This window comes from Pleurodeles waltl, chromosome 3_1 (assembly GCF_031143425.1).
Source record: "Pleurodeles waltl isolate 20211129_DDA chromosome 3_1, aPleWal1.hap1.20221129, whole genome shotgun sequence".
NCBI lineage: Eukaryota > Metazoa > Chordata > Amphibia > Caudata > Salamandridae > Pleurodeles > Pleurodeles waltl.
Window position 1 is genome coordinate 90365220 of NC_090440.1, and position 17779 is coordinate 90382998.

General features: G+C 43.3%; 1 long non-coding RNA gene across 1 annotated transcript in view; it reads left to right on the forward strand.

Annotated features, from left to right (window-relative positions):
• LOC138283799 (uncharacterized) overlaps nucleotides 1-17779 on the forward strand; it is a 74557-nt gene that overhangs the window by 31532 nt on the left and 25246 nt on the right. Inside the window, exon 2 of the long non-coding RNA XR_011201306.1 lies at nucleotides 5141-5227. This is a non-coding gene — a long non-coding RNA (uncharacterized lncRNA). The remainder of the gene's footprint in view (nucleotides 1-5140; nucleotides 5228-17779) is intronic.

Below are 17779 nucleotides of genomic sequence, written 5' to 3' on the forward strand. Positions count from 1 at the left end.
TCCATCATGTGACAACTGGTTGAAAAAAATGGACAGAACTAGAAGATTTGAGGAGGCCTATGCTATAAGGGTGAGGTGGTTTAAATACACTTCATGGCACTATCTGTGTTTAATCCAAGATCTTTTAGTGTCTCAGTTACAACTAAATTGTATGTGCGCTATGTTTTTTAAAATGGGGATTTGGGATTAGCCCCAAGTAATAACAGAATATCTGGGATAGTAATATATTCCCTACAGCTAATCCTGTGGTTAATGGGGTTATCTCTTGCCTCTTCTTGGTGTCCGCACTTGAGCACATGCTCACTTTATTAGCGTAGCGTTAGGTAGTATCATTCATAACATCGGGCCCCATTCCCTGGTGTTTAAATAGGGCTCCATTTTATGATCATCAGACTAATGTTTTTATCCACCACCACACCAGATTTTTGTCAAAGCGAATCGTATGGCGGATTCCATAAGGGGATTAGTCCTATCAGGAGAAGTGTAACCTATGTATAGAGTATGTTATTGAGCTCGTGGCAACACGCGCTCGTAGCACAGTGGAATCTTTTCATGTGAGAGGTTCCAAGCAACGGTTTAAAGACAGTTGCTCTGGGTTTCTCACATGAGAAGATGCGTCTGATGGACTCCTTTATTGAAACAAAATAAATACTTATTTTTAACTTACTGTCAGTAATGGATTCCTTCTTCACATTTTGGCGACGAGTTCCGGAACTCTTTTAGGATCCCATCAGTGTTTTATGTTGCTGTCCTGAATCATCGGAGGTCGCAGTGTTCACGGAGGCTGTCTCTGGTTGGAGAGGCGTTTCCTGTTGGAGGTGTGAGTTCTTCCGTCGGAGGCGTGAAGTCTCCCGTGGGGTCCTGGTTGTTGTATATTTATATACTCAAGTTACAGTGTTTACGAAGTTGCCATGACAATTAGAATGGGGGAATGGAATGCAGATGGGCGAAGTGACAGTTGCTGAGGACTGATCTCTGAGCCGGCTGTGTGTACATCATACTGAATAAAGATGTAACGTTTGGATTGGTGTCCAGTGATATTTTGGAAGAGAAAGAGACGTTTTACTGGTCCGACCTCTTCAGCATTGTTGGTTGATTTTGCTCTGCCGGCCGGAGAAAATACAGTGATGTCCACACAGGTCAGACATTACCTTTGATCAAGGGCCAGGCGCGACAGCACTTTAACCACGCTGCACGCTTTTTATGTTTTGGCGGCCATCTATGATGTCCTTTAACAAATATCCTGAATCAGAAATCTGTATTTCCAGAACCTTTGGCGTGCGTCAGCAAGTTTATTTGAATCAGGAGTTATAATCAGAAGGCTCAGTGTCCACGCTCTTTGGAAGCCTTAACTATGTGTTTAATTACTTGTACTAGAGTGTGATACTAGTCACGATGGAGGCCATCTTTAAATAGTGCCATTTCAATACACTAAACTGAACATTTGCTGTATCTTGGTATACAACAGTTGGAAGCTGATTATTTTGGCGTTTTTGAACATTTTCATCTATTATCAAAAATTCTGTCTTTACCACTTATTTCAACTTGGCTTCCAATCAATATTTAATACAGATTACCCCTTTTTTGCAACACCCAGGGAAACCACCAATGAAATGGAATTATTGGTCAAGGTGTTTTGAAAACTAGTTAGTGGCAGTAGATGCTACGAAATTTGAACCAAAAAGGAAATTGGCTTTGCTTTTCAGTAACTTGGGACAAGAGGGCCAACAAATATTTGACAATTTACCAGAATTAGAAGCCCCTCTGGATAACTTTGGTCAATCAGATGAGTACAGAGGAGCCATTAACAGATTGGCTAAGAACGTTTCTGAGGAACCCAGTGTTTTACTAGAAAGGTTTAACTTTTTCAAAAGGAAACAGATGCACTGTGAATGTATTGAAGAGTTTGTATCTGCTCTTAGCCAATTAGCCTCCTCTTGTAATTTTAGAGAAACATTAGATATGTATATTAGTTTATGGCTGTAGTAAAAAAAAAATACAAGAGCAATTATTGGCTTGCAGAGACACAACATTGGAAGAAGTTAGACATAACTGAAGGGATTGAGCGTTCTTTAATTTCAAGTAAACTCATTTCCCAGGAACAAGTTTCATTTAAAAATAAAGACATAAAATGCAATTATTTTGTTTCCGATGTGGGTCTAAGTCACATTTGGGAAACAATGATAATTGTCCCACTATTGGTAAACGATGTCACAAGATGTTAATCCAAAAGCTTTTGGAGAACATGAAATTCATATGCTTGGTTACTTTATTGATGACTTGATATGTTTGGGTCAAAAAACTACCACAAAAATCTATGTAGCATTGAAAGGCTGCAATCTAGTTGGATGGCAGAATTTGGCCAAACTGGGTTTAATGTTAGTTCCTGGAGCGAGCACACCAGTGAAGATTGCTCCTAAGCATATTTCCTGTATTGAAAATGTTTCTGATAAGGAAGGTGAGACCAGTTCCTTTAAGTGCCCAAGATAGTTTAAGGAAAATGTTAAATAATTTGTGCGGTGAGGGTATTATTGTTGAAACTGATTCATCTGAGTGGGTTAGTCCAATTGTTCTTGTTAAAAAAAAACTGGAGAGCTTCGTTTATGTGCGGATTTACGTTCACTAAACAAAAATATCAAAATTGATTGTTATCTCCTTCTGAAATTCAGGAACTATTAGCGAATTTGGGGCAAGCAAAATATTTCAGCATTCTAGATTTGAAGTCTGCTTATCATCAGATTCCCTTTGATTCTGATTCATAAGAATTAACAATGCTTATTACACCTTTTGGAGCATATACATTTTTGAGAATGCCTTTTGGGCAAGCTTCAGCTGGCAGTGTTTTTCAGAAACTCATGGACACTGTACTTAAGGACATTAAGGGTGTCCAAGTATTTCAAGATAATGTTCTAATATTTGCAGACAACAAACAAGACCACATTAGTATATTACGTAAAGTTTTATCTGTTTTCAAAACTCATGGGATTACCTCAGGGTCTGATAAGTGTAAAAGTTTGAAAAAATATGTTGATTATTTGGGGCATAGAATAACATCAGAAGGTATCAAACCTATATGTAGTCTTATTAAGGCAATTTAAGAGGCACCTGTTCCTAAGGATAAAGATTCCCTTAGATCCTTCTTGGGACTTAGTGAATATTATTCACGATTTATAAATGGTTATGCTTTTGCTTTTCAACCCCTTGGAGGCCTTCATAAAAAAGGTGTAAAATTCATTTGGAACTCAGAAGAGTTAGAAGCATTCAACAAGATTAAAGACATGATAATCCCAGTACCTGCCTTGACACCTTTTACTGCTGGAGAACATTGTTTACCTTCTGTTGAGGCAAGCCAAATAGGCCTTGGTGCAGTGTTATCTCAATGGATTGATGGAAAGGAGGTTAGTATAGCTTTTGGTTCTAGATGCTTAAATGATCACAGTGCAGTTACAGTACCATTGAAAGAGAAACTCTTGTGTGTACTTGGGATGTAGAAAAATGTAAAACTTTTTTGTGGGGTGACAGATTAACTTTATACACTGATCACAAACCACTAGTATATCTTCTTAATGCTGCTGGAACAGGTAAAGCTTCTGGCAGCTTGTGAGGTTATTATCACATTTACAAGAATTTAGTTTTGATGTTAAGTACATTTCTGGAGGTAAAGATGTACGTGCTGACTGTTTGTCAAGAATGCCACTAGCAGATAATGATGAAAATGATTATGTTGAGGAGGTTGAAAGTGTCATAGCTATGGTTGAAGATTTAGTAGAAAGTAATAGTAGTGTGTCATACCAAGATTGGGTGGAGGCTCTTAAAGATAAAATATTACAAGAAGTGGTACAATTTATAAACTTGGGATGGCCCAAAGACAAAAACTTAAGCAAAGAAGTCAGACATTGTTTTCAAGTAGCACATGAGTTGTACATTATGAAAGGAATACTCATGAGCAATGACAAATTTATTCCTCCATATAAAATCAGAAGCATATTAATTGAGTTAGCTCATAAAGGTCATTTAGGGGTCAATAGGACTGCTAAACATTTAAAACTATTTTACTGGTGGCCAGGTTTAGATGCTCAAGTAGCTGAATGTACCAATACCTGTACTACATGCCTGCTTTCAGATAAGCACTGGAGAACTTCGGAAACACCCCTAAATGTTGTACCAATGCCAGAAGCTGTCTGGGAAAAAGTAGCACTTGATTTGCTGGTCCATTTGAGTGTTTAAACTTGGATAAGAGATACATGTTTGTACTAGTGGATTACTTTAGAAAATGGGCGTATATGGATTTTGTATCATCTCCAACCACTGACAATGTAATTATATTTTTAAAGAAAATATTTGGTATTGAAGGTCCACCTAACTTCTTGGTCACGGATAATGGCATACATTTTACTTCTAAAAGTATGAATCTTTTTGTAAAATCTCAAGACATTAAGCATCTTCAGGTGGCTTTATATTCACCATCTTCAAATGGTTTAGTGGAAAGAGTTAATAGAGTTCTAAAAGAAGGTTTTCAAATGGCAATGGCCAACAGTTTAGATGTGGAAAGATTTGTTAGGCAAAAATGATGGAATTATCTTACAACTCCACATACCACTACAGGGATTTCACCATTCGAACTAATCATGTGCAGAACCCGTAAGTTATTGGGGAATCCTGATTGGGTGCAGATGTTGAGGGTGCAAAAAACAAAGTCTAAAAGAAAAATAGGTGAAATCTTGGATAGAGTTGACAATTCTCAAAGTAGAACAAAAAGTCTATTTTGATAAAAAATTCAAATTGAAGGATGTAATCTTTAATATTGGTGATTGGGTTTTAATTAAAAAACTACATAGAGTTAAAAAAGGGGATTCTAAATGTATGGGTTCTACACAAATTGTGAGGGTATCTAAAAGTTCAGTGTTCATTTTTTAGAAAGGCTGGTGGAGTAAAAGGGATTTAATTAAATTGACGGATTTACAAGCAAAAACAATTCTTGAAGTGAAAAGAAAAGATGATAATTATGTTTGGTTTGCTGATTCAGCATTTCACAATGAAGTAAGGCATAATTGTATTGCTAGTCAAATGTCTTCAGCTGTTTCTTTTCTTCCACGGTCATTTGTAAATGATGCTAGTCAACTTTTTTCATGTGTTTCAGTTCTTCCAGGGTCGTCTGTAAATGAGGAAGCTACAAGTGAAGATTCTACTATTTGTGACACAGACTCACATTTGAATTTAGAAGATGGTACGGGCCATATTAGTTCTAGGTTTGTCAGACCTATGCTCAATGTGTCAGTACCTTCAAAATGTAAATATTTTTATCTGTATTGATCATTTAGTTATATAAGAATCTATGTATAAGATTGTTAATTGTTGTTGTTCATAAAGGGGAAGGTGTGTTACATGTGTATAGAGTATGTTATTGAGCTCGTGGCAACACGCGCTCGTAGTAGCACAGTGGAATCTTTTCATGTGAGAGATTCCAAGCAAAAGTTTAAAGACAGTTGCTCTGGGTTTCTCACATGAGAAGATGCATCTGATGGGCTCCTTTATTGAAACAAAATAAATACTTATTTTTAACTTAATGACAGTAATTGATTCATTCTTCACAAGAAGGTGGAGTACAATGGTTTTTATCTCGGTTTTAATACTTTGGTCCTGTGTTTCTACACTACTTGAGTTTTTCACGAGACTAGCGTTCTATTGAGATGGGGAAATCTTATGGTGTTTGTATGGTACTACCTTGGATCTGTTTATGCACTTTAGCACTTGTTTATTTGAGCATAAGTCCTCTTTACTACATGTCCACCTTATAAGCCCTCTGGTATTTAGTGTTCGGATTTTACATGTTTGTACATCATTGATTTTAGCGGATGCCAAACTAAAGAAAGTTGGCCTTTGATGTGCTTATTCTGATTTTGTCAATGCGTATTTGTACATTTCGAGCTCACTGGAATATCAGTGTTGAATTCAGATGGGAAAGCATAATGGATTTACGTGCTGTATTGCTCTTCTATCAAAAGTGTTTCTCTCACTTATTGTTGTTCATTTTATTCACTTCTGCTCAATAGAAAAAAAGAAAAACACCCTGGTTTGGCAGTTTTGATCTGTATTTTCTTGCCCGTTATTGCATGTCACAAACTTACACTCAATCTGAGTGTACCTTCGTTGGCACATTGAGTATTCAATAAATAAGCTTTCCAATAGCTTATAACATTATTGCAGGTCTACTTAGTCAAGAATATTTTGCCAAAGGTCTGAAATCCGTTTTTTGAAACTTTTCTCTGAGTGATGAGCTCAGAATGCAACTTTTGATATAGGTACCTGTTTTGTTGGTTCTAATATTATCATGGATTTCCTTCTTCCCTGACTTCCTTTTAAATGCAGTTTTGTTGTCGCCCCCTGTTTAGAATTCCAAGTTTTACCACTGATTGGTTTCACCTTTTACATCTTTGAAACTAGTGTTTTTGGTGCTGGGGGTCAGGGACTTTCTTTTTTAGCTCTGGTCAAGCTTGCATCTTTCCAGACTTATACGGCCTGATTCACAATAGTAAACTTAGACCAAAAGTCTACGTTTAGACTTTTTTTATAAACATAGACCAAGAGCTTAAATTTAGACCAAAAGTCTTACTTTACTTGGAGTAAAGTTAAACTTTAGGTCTAAACTTAGACTTTTGGTCTAAACTTAGACTTCTTTGTGAATCGGGCCCATAATATGTATCTGACTGCACAGATCCACACTATTTTTCAACAAGAAGAAAATGTGCCAAAAAGAAGTTGTTCTAAATTTAGGTTGGAAACAAAGGTTAAGAAAATTAACGAATTGGCAAGCACATAGTATTATATTAAAGAATGCTGTGTTGATCCTTTACATACATGTCATCTAGAGATCTGATAACTGTTGAACTGGTGGTACGTCTTCAAAAAAGTAATTACTTAAAATTTACCAACATGACTTCACTGTAAGTCAAGACATGTGATACCCTGCCATTTAGATTTTAATGTGTGTTGTCACCTACTTTCTTAATCAATCAATCAGATCTTATAAAGTGCACTACTCACGCATAGGGTCTCAAGGCGCTGAGGGGTGTGTCCTCGGAGATCAGTTGAAGAGCCAGGTCTTGAGGTCCTTCCTGAACTGAGTCAGCGATGGCGACTGTCTGAGATGAAGAGTTAAAGTGTTCCAACCTTTTGCTGCCATGTGTGGGAAAGATCTTCCTCCAGCCGAGGACTTCTTTATGCAGGGTATGTTGGCAAGCAACTGCTGGGACGAGTGGAGAGGTCTGGAAGGGGAGTACCAGGTGATGCAGTGGTTGAGGTAGCTGGGTCCGTTGTTGTGGAGGGCTCTGTAGGCGTTTATAAGGAGGTTGAAGTTGGTCCTCTTTTCGACAGCGAGTGAGTAGAGGTTTTTCAGGTGTCCTGTGATGTGTTCTCGGCTGGGGATGTCTAGGATGAGTCTGGCAATGGCGTTCTGGATTTGTTGCAGCTTGCTCAAGTTCTTCTTGGTGGTTCCGATATAGAGGGCATTGCCATAGTCAAGTCTGCTCGTGATTTGTGCATGTGTCACAGTTTTTTGACAGTCGGTTGGTATCCATCTGAAGATCTTCCGTAGGAGTCGGAGGGTGTGGAAGCAGGTGGAGGGTACGGAGTTGACCTGTCTGTTCATGGTGAGTGTTGAGTCGAGGATGACGCAGAGGTTTCGTACGTGGTCTGTGGAGGGCCTGCCGAGTGTTGCAGGCCACCAGTAGTTGCCCCAGGCTGAGTAGGAAGGTCCCAGGATGATGATTTTGGTTTTGACAGCATTCAGCTTAAGGCAGCTCTCCCTCATCCAGGTGACGACTGCTTCCATCCCGTCCCTGAAGTTCTTCTTGGCTGTTGAGGGGTTCTCGGTCAGGGAGATGATCAGCTGGGTGTCATCTGCATAGGAGATGATGTTCACACCGTAGTTCCTGATGATGGGGGCGAGCGAGGTCATGTAGATTTTGAACAGCGTGGGGCTTAATGATGATCCTTGGGGTACTCCACAGCTGATGTCTGTAGGTTCTGACAAGTATGGCATGAGTCTGAATTTCTGTGTTCTGCCTGTCAGGAAGGAGTGTATCCATCGAAGGGCCTTGCCGCATATGCCTGCTGTGTGGAGTCTGGGTCATAGGGTGCAATGAGACTGTATCAAAGGCAGCTAAAAGATCAAGTAGGATGAGGGGGTGCTGTTTGTCCTGGTCGAGGAGGGAGCGGATATCATCTGTTGCGGTGAGCAGGGCGGTTCCAGTGCTGTGGTTAGTTCTGAATCCTGATTAGATGTCCAGGATGTTGTTGTCCTCGATGTGTTGGCGTTGCTGAGTGTTGGTTGCTTTCTCTGCGACCTTAGCTGTGAAGGGCAGCAGCGAGGTGGGGTGGTAGTTCTTGAGATCCATTGGGTCGGCTGTGGGTTTCTTCAGAAGTGGGCAGATCTCGGCATGCTTCCAGTCTTTGGGGTAGGTTGCTGACTCTAGGGAGCAGTTGATGGTCTTGCAGAGTTCGGGCACAATCGAGGCGCTGGCCTTGTTGAAGATGTAGTGGGGGTAGGGGTCGGTAGCTGATTCGGAGTGGATGCTGCTCATGATGGAGTGGGTTTCATCCGTTGTGAGGGAGGTCCAGGCATGCAGAAGTCCTGCAGGTTCTCAGGGTCCTGGCACAGGTGTTGTTGGTGAGTTCAGAGAGTCTTGGGGTCTGAAGCTGAGATCCTGAGATGGAGGGATGTTAGTGGTCTCGGCTTGTGGTTTGGTGAATTCTTTGATGACGTTGAAGAGTTCTTTGGTGTTGTGTGTGGGGGTGTTGATGCAGTCCTGCAGGGCGGTTTTCCTGGTGGACTTGATGAGGCCATAGTGGGATCTTGTGGCGGGTTTGAAAGTTGCAAGGTCTTCCGGGGATTTGCTGTTCCTCCACTTTTTCTCCAGCCTCCTGCATGAGCGCTTTGATTCTTGGAGTGCAGGGGTGAACCAACTGTTTTCTTGGAGGAGTGTTTCCCTGTGGTCGTCCGGAGGAGAGCTAGGGTGTCAGCGCAGTTGGTGATCCATTTGTGGAGGTTGCATGCTGAGGTGTTGGCATCTGTTGTGTCAACGGTGGTGAGCTGTTGAGGGTGCTGATGAGTTGCTCCTCTGAGATCTGGATCAATTTCCTGTAGGAGGGGCGCATTGTGTGAGTTTGCACTGTAGCTATGGAGATGAAAAAGTGGATGCAGTGGTGGTTGGTCCAGTGTAGCGGGGTTGAGTTGACGATGATGACGATGATGACGTTGCTGCTGACAGATAAAATGAGGTTGAGGGTGTATCCAGCAGTGTGCATTGGTGAGGTGACTAGTTGATTGGGCCCAATTGTTGCTAGGTTCTTGAGTAGTGATGAGGTGTTTTGGTCACTGAGATCGCTGAAATGGAAGTTGAGGTCACCAAGGAGAATGTAGTTGCTGGAGGCGAGTGTGTGGGGGCTATGATGTCGACGTGGAGTCGCTGAACGCTGGACGTGGTCCGCGTGGTCTGTAGATGAGGGTGCCGCGGGTGGTGGGCTTAGTGATGGTGTGCACTTGGAAGTGGAGGTGCTCCATGAGGGGGGTGAATCCCTATGTGTTGATCGTCAGTCGGAGGGTGGTCTTGTGGGCAATGTCTATGCTGTCTCCTGGTCTGGATGGATTGTCTTTGTGGAGCAGCTTGTAGTCGCTGGGGATGGAGATGGCAATGTCCGGTCTGGATGTTGTGTTGGTCCATGTCTCAGTGAAGAAAGCGATGTCCGGGCGGGTGGTGTCTATCAGGTCCCAGAACTCCATGGCGTGTTTGTGCAGGGAGCGGACGTTGGGGAGGATGCACTTGAGGTAGTCTGGAGGTGGTTCTGGCATTCTGAGGCCTGGCGTTAGGCATGTGGAGAGAGTAAGGTGGCAGTGGGGGCATGAGAAAGGTCTGTGGGCAGCAGGGTGGCAGGTGCTCCGACATCCATGGTTCCGTGCATGGAGGATCCTCGTGTCGTATCTTTGTGTGGTGCGAGAACCCGGGTCTGTGGCGCTGGCGTGGTCCATCCTCAGCCAGACGCAGACGGGCTTAAGATTTGGAGGGAGGGGGGGATTCGTCAGCTGGGAGGCGGGAGGGTGGGAAGTGCTGCGAGGGTGGGGCCGCGAAGGCAGCAGCGGTGGGGAGGGAACTGTGGGAGAGCGCAAAACGGGTGAAAAATGCTAAAAGAGAAACAGAAGTAAAAAAACAGGAGTAAAAAACAAATATAAGAGGAGAGACAGACACAGATGGCCACTAGGCCACCTGGGATGAGGCGCAGGCAGTTGCCTGCGGGTGGAGGCGGGCCTCGAACACAGAGCCCGGAGGCTCTGTGAAGAGACAGCAACAGCATGAGTGGCCACGCAGGAGGGAGCGATGGACGCTGGCCGAAAAGGTCAGTGAAGTCACCCCTCACTGCGCAGGGGCCACCCTTATGAACAGGAGGGGGTGGGGATAAGTCAGCTGGGAGGTGGGAGGGCGGGAAGTGCTGCAAGGGCAGGGGTGTGGGCTGGGGGGCAGCAGGGGCGGGGAGGTAAGCGCAGGAGAGCGCAAAATGGGTGAAAAATGCTAAAAGAGGAACAGAAGTAAAAAACAGGAGTAAACAGGAGTAAAAAATAGACAAAAGAGAAAAGTCAGAAAACAGACATACACAGATGGCCACTAGGCTACCAGGGATAAGGCGCAGGCGGGTGCCTGCAGGTGGAGGCGGGCCTCAAACACAGCCAGTAGGCTCTGTGAAGAGACAGCAGCAGCAGCCACACAGGAGGGAGCGACAGACGCTGGGCAACAACGTTAGTGATCTCACCATTTAAGATGTTTCTGGAAATGGCTAGATATAATTTTTGTCTACTGTATAAAAGAGAGTTGTATATGCTTTGTGTTTTTCTGTTACCTTGTACACTGTCACACAAAAAACATTTTCTCTTTACTTTATACTGACTTGGCCTCTTTCATCTCTTATTAGTTGAAATCCTATTTTTTCGTACATCTCTGTGAAACCTTTTTGGTTTACACTTGTGCTATATAAGGCAGTTATCAATCAAATAGTTGCTTACATGACTGGGATATGCTAATCTTCCTGTATGGGCAGTGTAAAACCATGGACTACAATTTCCAAGATCCCCTGTGGCAGGATGGGCATGGGAAACACTAGCAGTGCTTAAGAGTGCCACAAGGGTCTACAGAGACGGATGTGCTAATCTTCCTGTATGGGCCATGGACTGCAGCTTCCAGTATTACCTGCAGAAGGAGGGATGGGCAACTATCAAACAGTGCAGAATGGGCCCAACTGTGCCAGCCATGCTCTGACAAGGCTGGGCTAGGCCTGCTCTTCATCTGATCTTTGAACCTGACCCATCATGGATAAGCGTAAAGCCCTAGCTAATTCTAAATGCTCCTCATTTAAGGGTACCAGCCAAAATTCATCTATTATTTCCTATTTGACCTCAGCGGCAGGGGCGCTTACAAATGCAATTTCTCACAGCTGAGGAAGAGCTTTGTCTAGGTAGAAACATTCCAAAGGATGTATCTGGGAGCCCCTGCAAGGAGAATGTCAATTTTAGTGTTCAGGTGAACACAGCGGATGGTGACCTTCATTGCAGGTAAGCGCTCTAACACGTTTGGCGGTGACAGTGGGCGTCCACCGTTCCTTCTGGGAGGTCCCTTCATATTTAGATTCTCCGGCTCGTAAGCGGAAAAATGAGTCCACGTTAAGTTTAGAATTCAGGGAGGATTTACGTTAGGGGGGCTAGTTTAGTAGAAGGGTTGTGTAGGCCGTGGAGACATGGACAGAACTGGAACATTGCATGTGATATGTGGTAAACATATCTGTTGATTCTATTTCAATACAATTGTATAGCAAGACGGAAACACTTGTTAAGACATGTCTTTATGCCCTCTTTCGAAGGCTGCCCTCCGTTTAACAGAAACTTACTGACTTGTCACCATTGCTACTACAGACCCTCACAGCATTGTTCCCTCCTTTAATCTGATTCTAATTCTCCACTTAGCGAGTCTGTTGCTGAGAGGCGAGGAAGAGATGGGACAGCGGGTGTAGATACATTGATATGTTCAGTCCAGCATTCATTCCCCACCGTATGCATGAGGGAATGTCACCCTGCTTAAATAAGTTATCCCAGAACACCCTATATTTTCATCTCCCCGCTTATAACACCCCCAGTACATCAGTCTAAACTGCCCTTGCTGACTGTAACAAAGAGTTAGTTCTCAATAGTCTACATAGAGTAGCCATGTAAAGAATTGTTTCTCTAATATTGTTCTAAATCGTCCCCAGGAGGCTTCCCCATATGTCATAGTTTTAGAGACTTTTCCCCCATTCAAAGAAGGAACCTTCAAAAGTTTCCATCAGCTAAAAAACAATGTGGTGCACTGTTGTAGTGGGCGCATTGGAGGTGGTTCATTTTTATTTAAGCATGTTGTCATGATTAGGCATGTGGATTTCTTGGTTGGGGTGCAGAAACCCAGGCAGGGTACTGTATGATTGTGAACTTTGACCAAGGTAAGTTTGCTGGGAAGCTTATTCATCAGCTTTCTCAGGTCAGTAGGTGTTTTTTGAAAATTTAGGCTCAGCTGCTGGGTTTTTTATTCCCCTGCTCATCGCCACATTTCAATGAATGTATCTACTACATTTCTGGTTGGCCATAAGAAGTCTATGAGCAGTTCCATCATTGAAATTACCTATAGGTTTCAACCTCTGAGTCTACTAGATAATCAATATTGACTTGCTCCTCTTATTGATTGCACTCGCTTGAATGATATTATTGACCAGGATGGGGCCACTATTCATCGTATTGGTGCATATCTCCTGACTGAAGTTTTTAAAGTGGAATATTGCTCGGTTAAGTGGCAAGTGTAATGACCATTCATGGGTAAAGTTTATTCAAAGGTTCAATACTGTCTGTTGCTAATAAACTTGGGATATATCCAACTCCTTTTGTGTAAATAGTTTTAGCTCATTCCTTTCACCAGCTATCCCAGTGAATTCCAGCAGGGCAAAGGGGGGCTTAGCCACCCTTTTGCCCCACAATTTATGTTGCGAAGCTACTCTTGGTGGTAACATGGTTGCTTTGTTAGGGTTTTTTTAATTATTTTTTAAAACCAATAATGCTTTGCTGTTGCATTTCTATAATATCAATGCAACGCAGAGGATCTCAACCCAACTTGTAGCCATGCGTGCATTTTTAGAACGTTTCAGACAGGACTCTGAATCTTTTATCGCTGTGTTACTTTAGGGAGATTTCAATTTGTATGTATGTATGTATGTATTGAGTATTTATAAAGCGCATTCCGGCCCTAGGGCATCGAAGCGCTAACTGGGTGAGGCAGGGTCTACTAACAAGGAGACTCCAAACCTTATTGCGGGAAGAGCCAGGTCTTGACCAGTCTCCTAAATGTTAGATAATTGTGTTCTTGCCTTAAATCCAGTGGGAGTGAATTCCAGATTTTAGCAGCCGCGATGGTGAACGCTCTATCTCCCCACTTCGCCTTTTTGGTGCGGGAAGTTTGGATTCGATAGGCAAAGGCAGATCGCAACAGCCTATTAGGTCTATACCATTGCAGCTTGGTGGTTAATGCCTTCGGCCCAATCCCATGGACGGCCTTGTGGGTAATGCAGAGAGCCTTAAAAGAGATCCGCTGGCCTACCGGAAGCCAGTGTAGATTTCTGAGGCACCTCTTAGCAGAGGTCCCACGGGGCAGTTTCAGTAGAAGCCTAGCAGCAGTATTCTGCATCAACTGTAGTTTATTCAATGATTCTTTATCCAAGTTGAGCAGAAGCGCATTCCCGTAATCCAGTCTGGAAATGACTAGAGCCAGAGTAGCAGTAGTTCTGCAAGATTGTGGAATAAAAGGAAATACTTTTTTTAGTTTCTTCAGAGTCCACATACAGGTCTTAATTATCTGATTGACCTGGGGTTTGAACGACAATTGGTCGTCAAATAATAATCCTAAATTCCTCGAGGTAGACCCTGGCACAGGAAGAGTGCCACACTCTTTAGGTCACCAGATGGAAGACCAATGTTCCCTCTTGATCCCAAAACACAGAATTTCAGTTTTTTCGCAATTAAGTTTTAGCCAATTGGCCTTCATCCAGTTGTTCACTGCTGTCATGCAGGCGTTGAAGCGGGTGGCCACTTCCTCCATATCTTTGTTAATCGGGATGATAATCTGAGTGTCGTCTGCATAAGAAGTTGGGATAAAGCCGAAAGAGCGGATTAGCTCTGCCAGCGGTGCCACGTACACATTGAAAAGCGTAGGGCTGAGGGAAGAGCCCTGAGGGACCCCACACGGCAAGAGGTAGGCCCGGGGATCTAAAATCACCACTGCTAACTGTGGCCCACCTATCTGATAGAAAGGACTCAATCAGCTTGAGAGCCTGATCTCTAATGCCTACCTGATATAGACGGTCTATCAGAATGTGAGGGGCAATGGTGTCAAATGCTGCCGACAGGTCCAATAGGACCAGGAAGACCCCCTGCCCCTCATCAACCAATCTGCGTATGGTGTTGGATGATGCAATGAGAGCTGATTCAGTGCTATGGGATTTCCGAAAACCGTGTTGCGAGCTATCTAGGCCCTCTGAGGCTGACAGGAAATCCACCAATTCTTTATTGATATGTTTTTCCAGAATTTTGGCCGCATAGGGGAGAAGGGCTATTGGGCGTAGATTAGTCAGATCATCAGGTTTGCCTGTTTCCTTCTTTTTTAAGGGAATAATAATGGTTTCTTTCCATGCCTTGGGATACAAACCAGTTATAATGACCTCCTGAACAATAGGGGGCAGCATAGATGCCACTATCTCTGGTACTAATTGAAGGATGGCGGGGGGGCAGGGATCCAAAGGGGAACCCGATTTGCATTCCAGAAGCAGCTTGCACATGACCTCTTGAGATGGCATTTTAAACCTAGAGAGTAAAAATGGCTTATCTGGCACCCCATTAAGTGTCACCACAGGGAGCAGTGGCATAACTGTCCCGGAAGGGGAGTTCACCTGTTCCTTGTCCAACATGAAGCTAGAGTAGATGTTAAGAATTTTACATTCGAAGAATTTGGCTATTTTGTTGCAAAAGTCTTGGGAGTTTTCTATTTTAGAAGTACCTAAGGGAATAGTGAGAGCATTCATGGTTCTAAATAGCTCTCTAGAAGAGTTGGCTGCCTCCCTGATTTTAAGTGTGAAATAGTCCGATTTGGCTACCAGACAGGCTTCTTTGTAAGTGTTTAGGGCTAGTTTTAACTCCGCTCTCTCATCTTCCCGAGGGCTCAGTTTCCAGCAGCGCTCCTTCTGCCGGTATTTTCTCTGTAAGATTTTGAGGTCTTGAGAAAACCATGGTTGGTTGGGTTTTTCCTGATGCGAGGGACAGAGACCCTCGCCGGTGCTAGTGAATCCATTGCATGCGCAATGCCCTGATTGAACCCGGTGACAGAGTGGACGCCTTCAGATCGTTCCAGTTTTGTATTAATGCTATTTCCAACGGTTCTGCTTTAATGTTTCTCCAGGGTCTTAGTAGTTTTTTCGAGGGAATGGGTGTCAGAGGCTGCTGCCTGACCAGAAATTTAAATGTCAGGAGCGCGTGATCCGTCCACTCTAACGGGGTCGTTAAAAGATTAGGTTCTTCCTCGGGGTGGGTAAAAATCTCATCAAGGGTATGGCCAGCTCTATGAGTGGCCAACCCATCCTTTAGGACCCAGTCCAGGGCCGCCATGAGATTGAGAAATTCCACGACCAGAGAATCACTCGTATCATCAAAGTGAATGTTAAAGTCTCCTAAGATAATTGCTTTAGGGGCCATGATTAGGGGTTCCAGTAGTGAGGTCCATATCGAAAGGAACTTAGAGATGGGGCCGGGGGGCCGGTAAATTAGCAGGCCTTCAAAGACCAAGGATTTGCCAAAGAAAAGTTTAAAGGCCATAGTTTCACAGACCTCTGGCGTGTGGCTAGCACTATTCCAAATGCAGGTGAGCTCAGACCTGCAGATAATAGCCAGGCCTCCTCCTCTCCCTGTGTTCCTGTCTACCCTATAAAAAGAGAAGCCAGTGGGGGCTGCCTCAATAAAATCAGGGTCCGAGTCTGGCCTCGCCAAAGTTTCAGTTAGGAAGAGACAATCCATGTTAAGGGTGGAAATGAGTTCATTAATTTCAAATTTGTGTTTGGGGAGGGATCTGGCATTATTAAGGGCAAAAGAGCCCACAACTCTAAGGTCCCTTATGCCTCCACCCGGAGTGTATTCTAAATTGTTGCCTCCTACTCCCCGAACTCCCTGAATTTTCTGCTTTCTCACCATTAATGGTATAGGCGCCATCCAGTTGCACTGCGCACACCTCCAGGCATGAGTATGCCAGGAATAAGTGTGTGCGTGCACCGGGGACCCGCCAAGTTCTTGAGTTCAGCGGAGGTGTACCTGGTCTTTTTAGCGCAAGGTGTGAGGTCCCTGGCCCTTAGGCCCATTCTGGCGCAAAGGAAACTGTTCAAAGGGAGGCTTGTGGCACGATGATATAGACAGTACTTTGCAAACAGAACATAGTCCACAAGATGATCTGTTAAATGAAATTCTGTGCAATTTTAATTAAGATTTTGGTTGGAGGAGGCTGGGCAGCACCCACAGCAAGTCACTAATTCCTTCCTTTATGGGCAGAAGTGCCCCCACAACCATTGATTATATATTTTTATCAGCTGCTCCAGAACCACTTACCACTAAGTATTCAAATATAAGTAAGGACTGTAGTGATCAGAACAGCCAGCCTTTCTTTGCTACAGAAGCAGATGCAGATTTCAAACCTGCTCTCCAATCTAAACAGCAGTAGATTTGGATTTTGAGGCCTAGCTCTGAGTGGACCTATGTAATGAAGTCGTTTTGGCCTCCTTTAGAACATATGTGAAGTTATCAATACTATGCTTACCTTTCAGGATTCTAAGATTCCTGCTAAACAAAGTAGGTTGTTTGACCACAATTGTTCTCGGGATTATCAAGACCTGATGCAGCTCTAAATATAATACCTAGACCCAAATACATGGGGTTAAGTGTCAGCAGAATTATAAAGCTGCTATTAAACAGAAAGGACTGGATGCTTGGATGGGGATCACCCATATTTATACTTTCAAGCATTGTTCAAGATTGTGGGAAATAGTGAATTGCCAACTCTTTGCTATTGATGTTCCACTGGGTTCAGAGCCCTCCTTAGTGCAGGGATCTTCAAACTGTTTTTTTTAGTTAGAGGAGGCCTTAAATGCAAAGAGGATGTTGAAGGAGTAGACACTGTGTTGTGAAGGAACTCGCGAATCAGATGTATTTCCACAAGTTTATTTTCTGTAGTAACAGCCCCAGCGCAAAACACACAATACGCGTTGCTCCTGTCCGTCCCAACCGCCTACCACGAATCCTCTCCCCACATTCTACCATCCTACATTCCATCATCCCACATTCTAATTCATTACGTAGGCCACTACACAGGCCAAATACATTCTACCATCACAACACACTGTAAGGACGGGAAAAACAGCCTGATTAATATAACTGTTGTGGTGGGATAATACTCACCTCCTTGTCTTTAATAAAATTAAGACTTTTCTTCATGTTTATTAGGAAAATCTACATTTTATGGCAAGGGCTGAGGCTCCTATTATGCTTGCTCAAAGCATATTAAGTACTACAGAAGAAGCAAAATGAATAGGTTTACCATGAAAGGTATGTAAATTACTATCATTTGACCAATCAGCCGATCTCAGAATGTCCTCCAGATGAGAACCCGCCCAAAAGGCTTTGGAT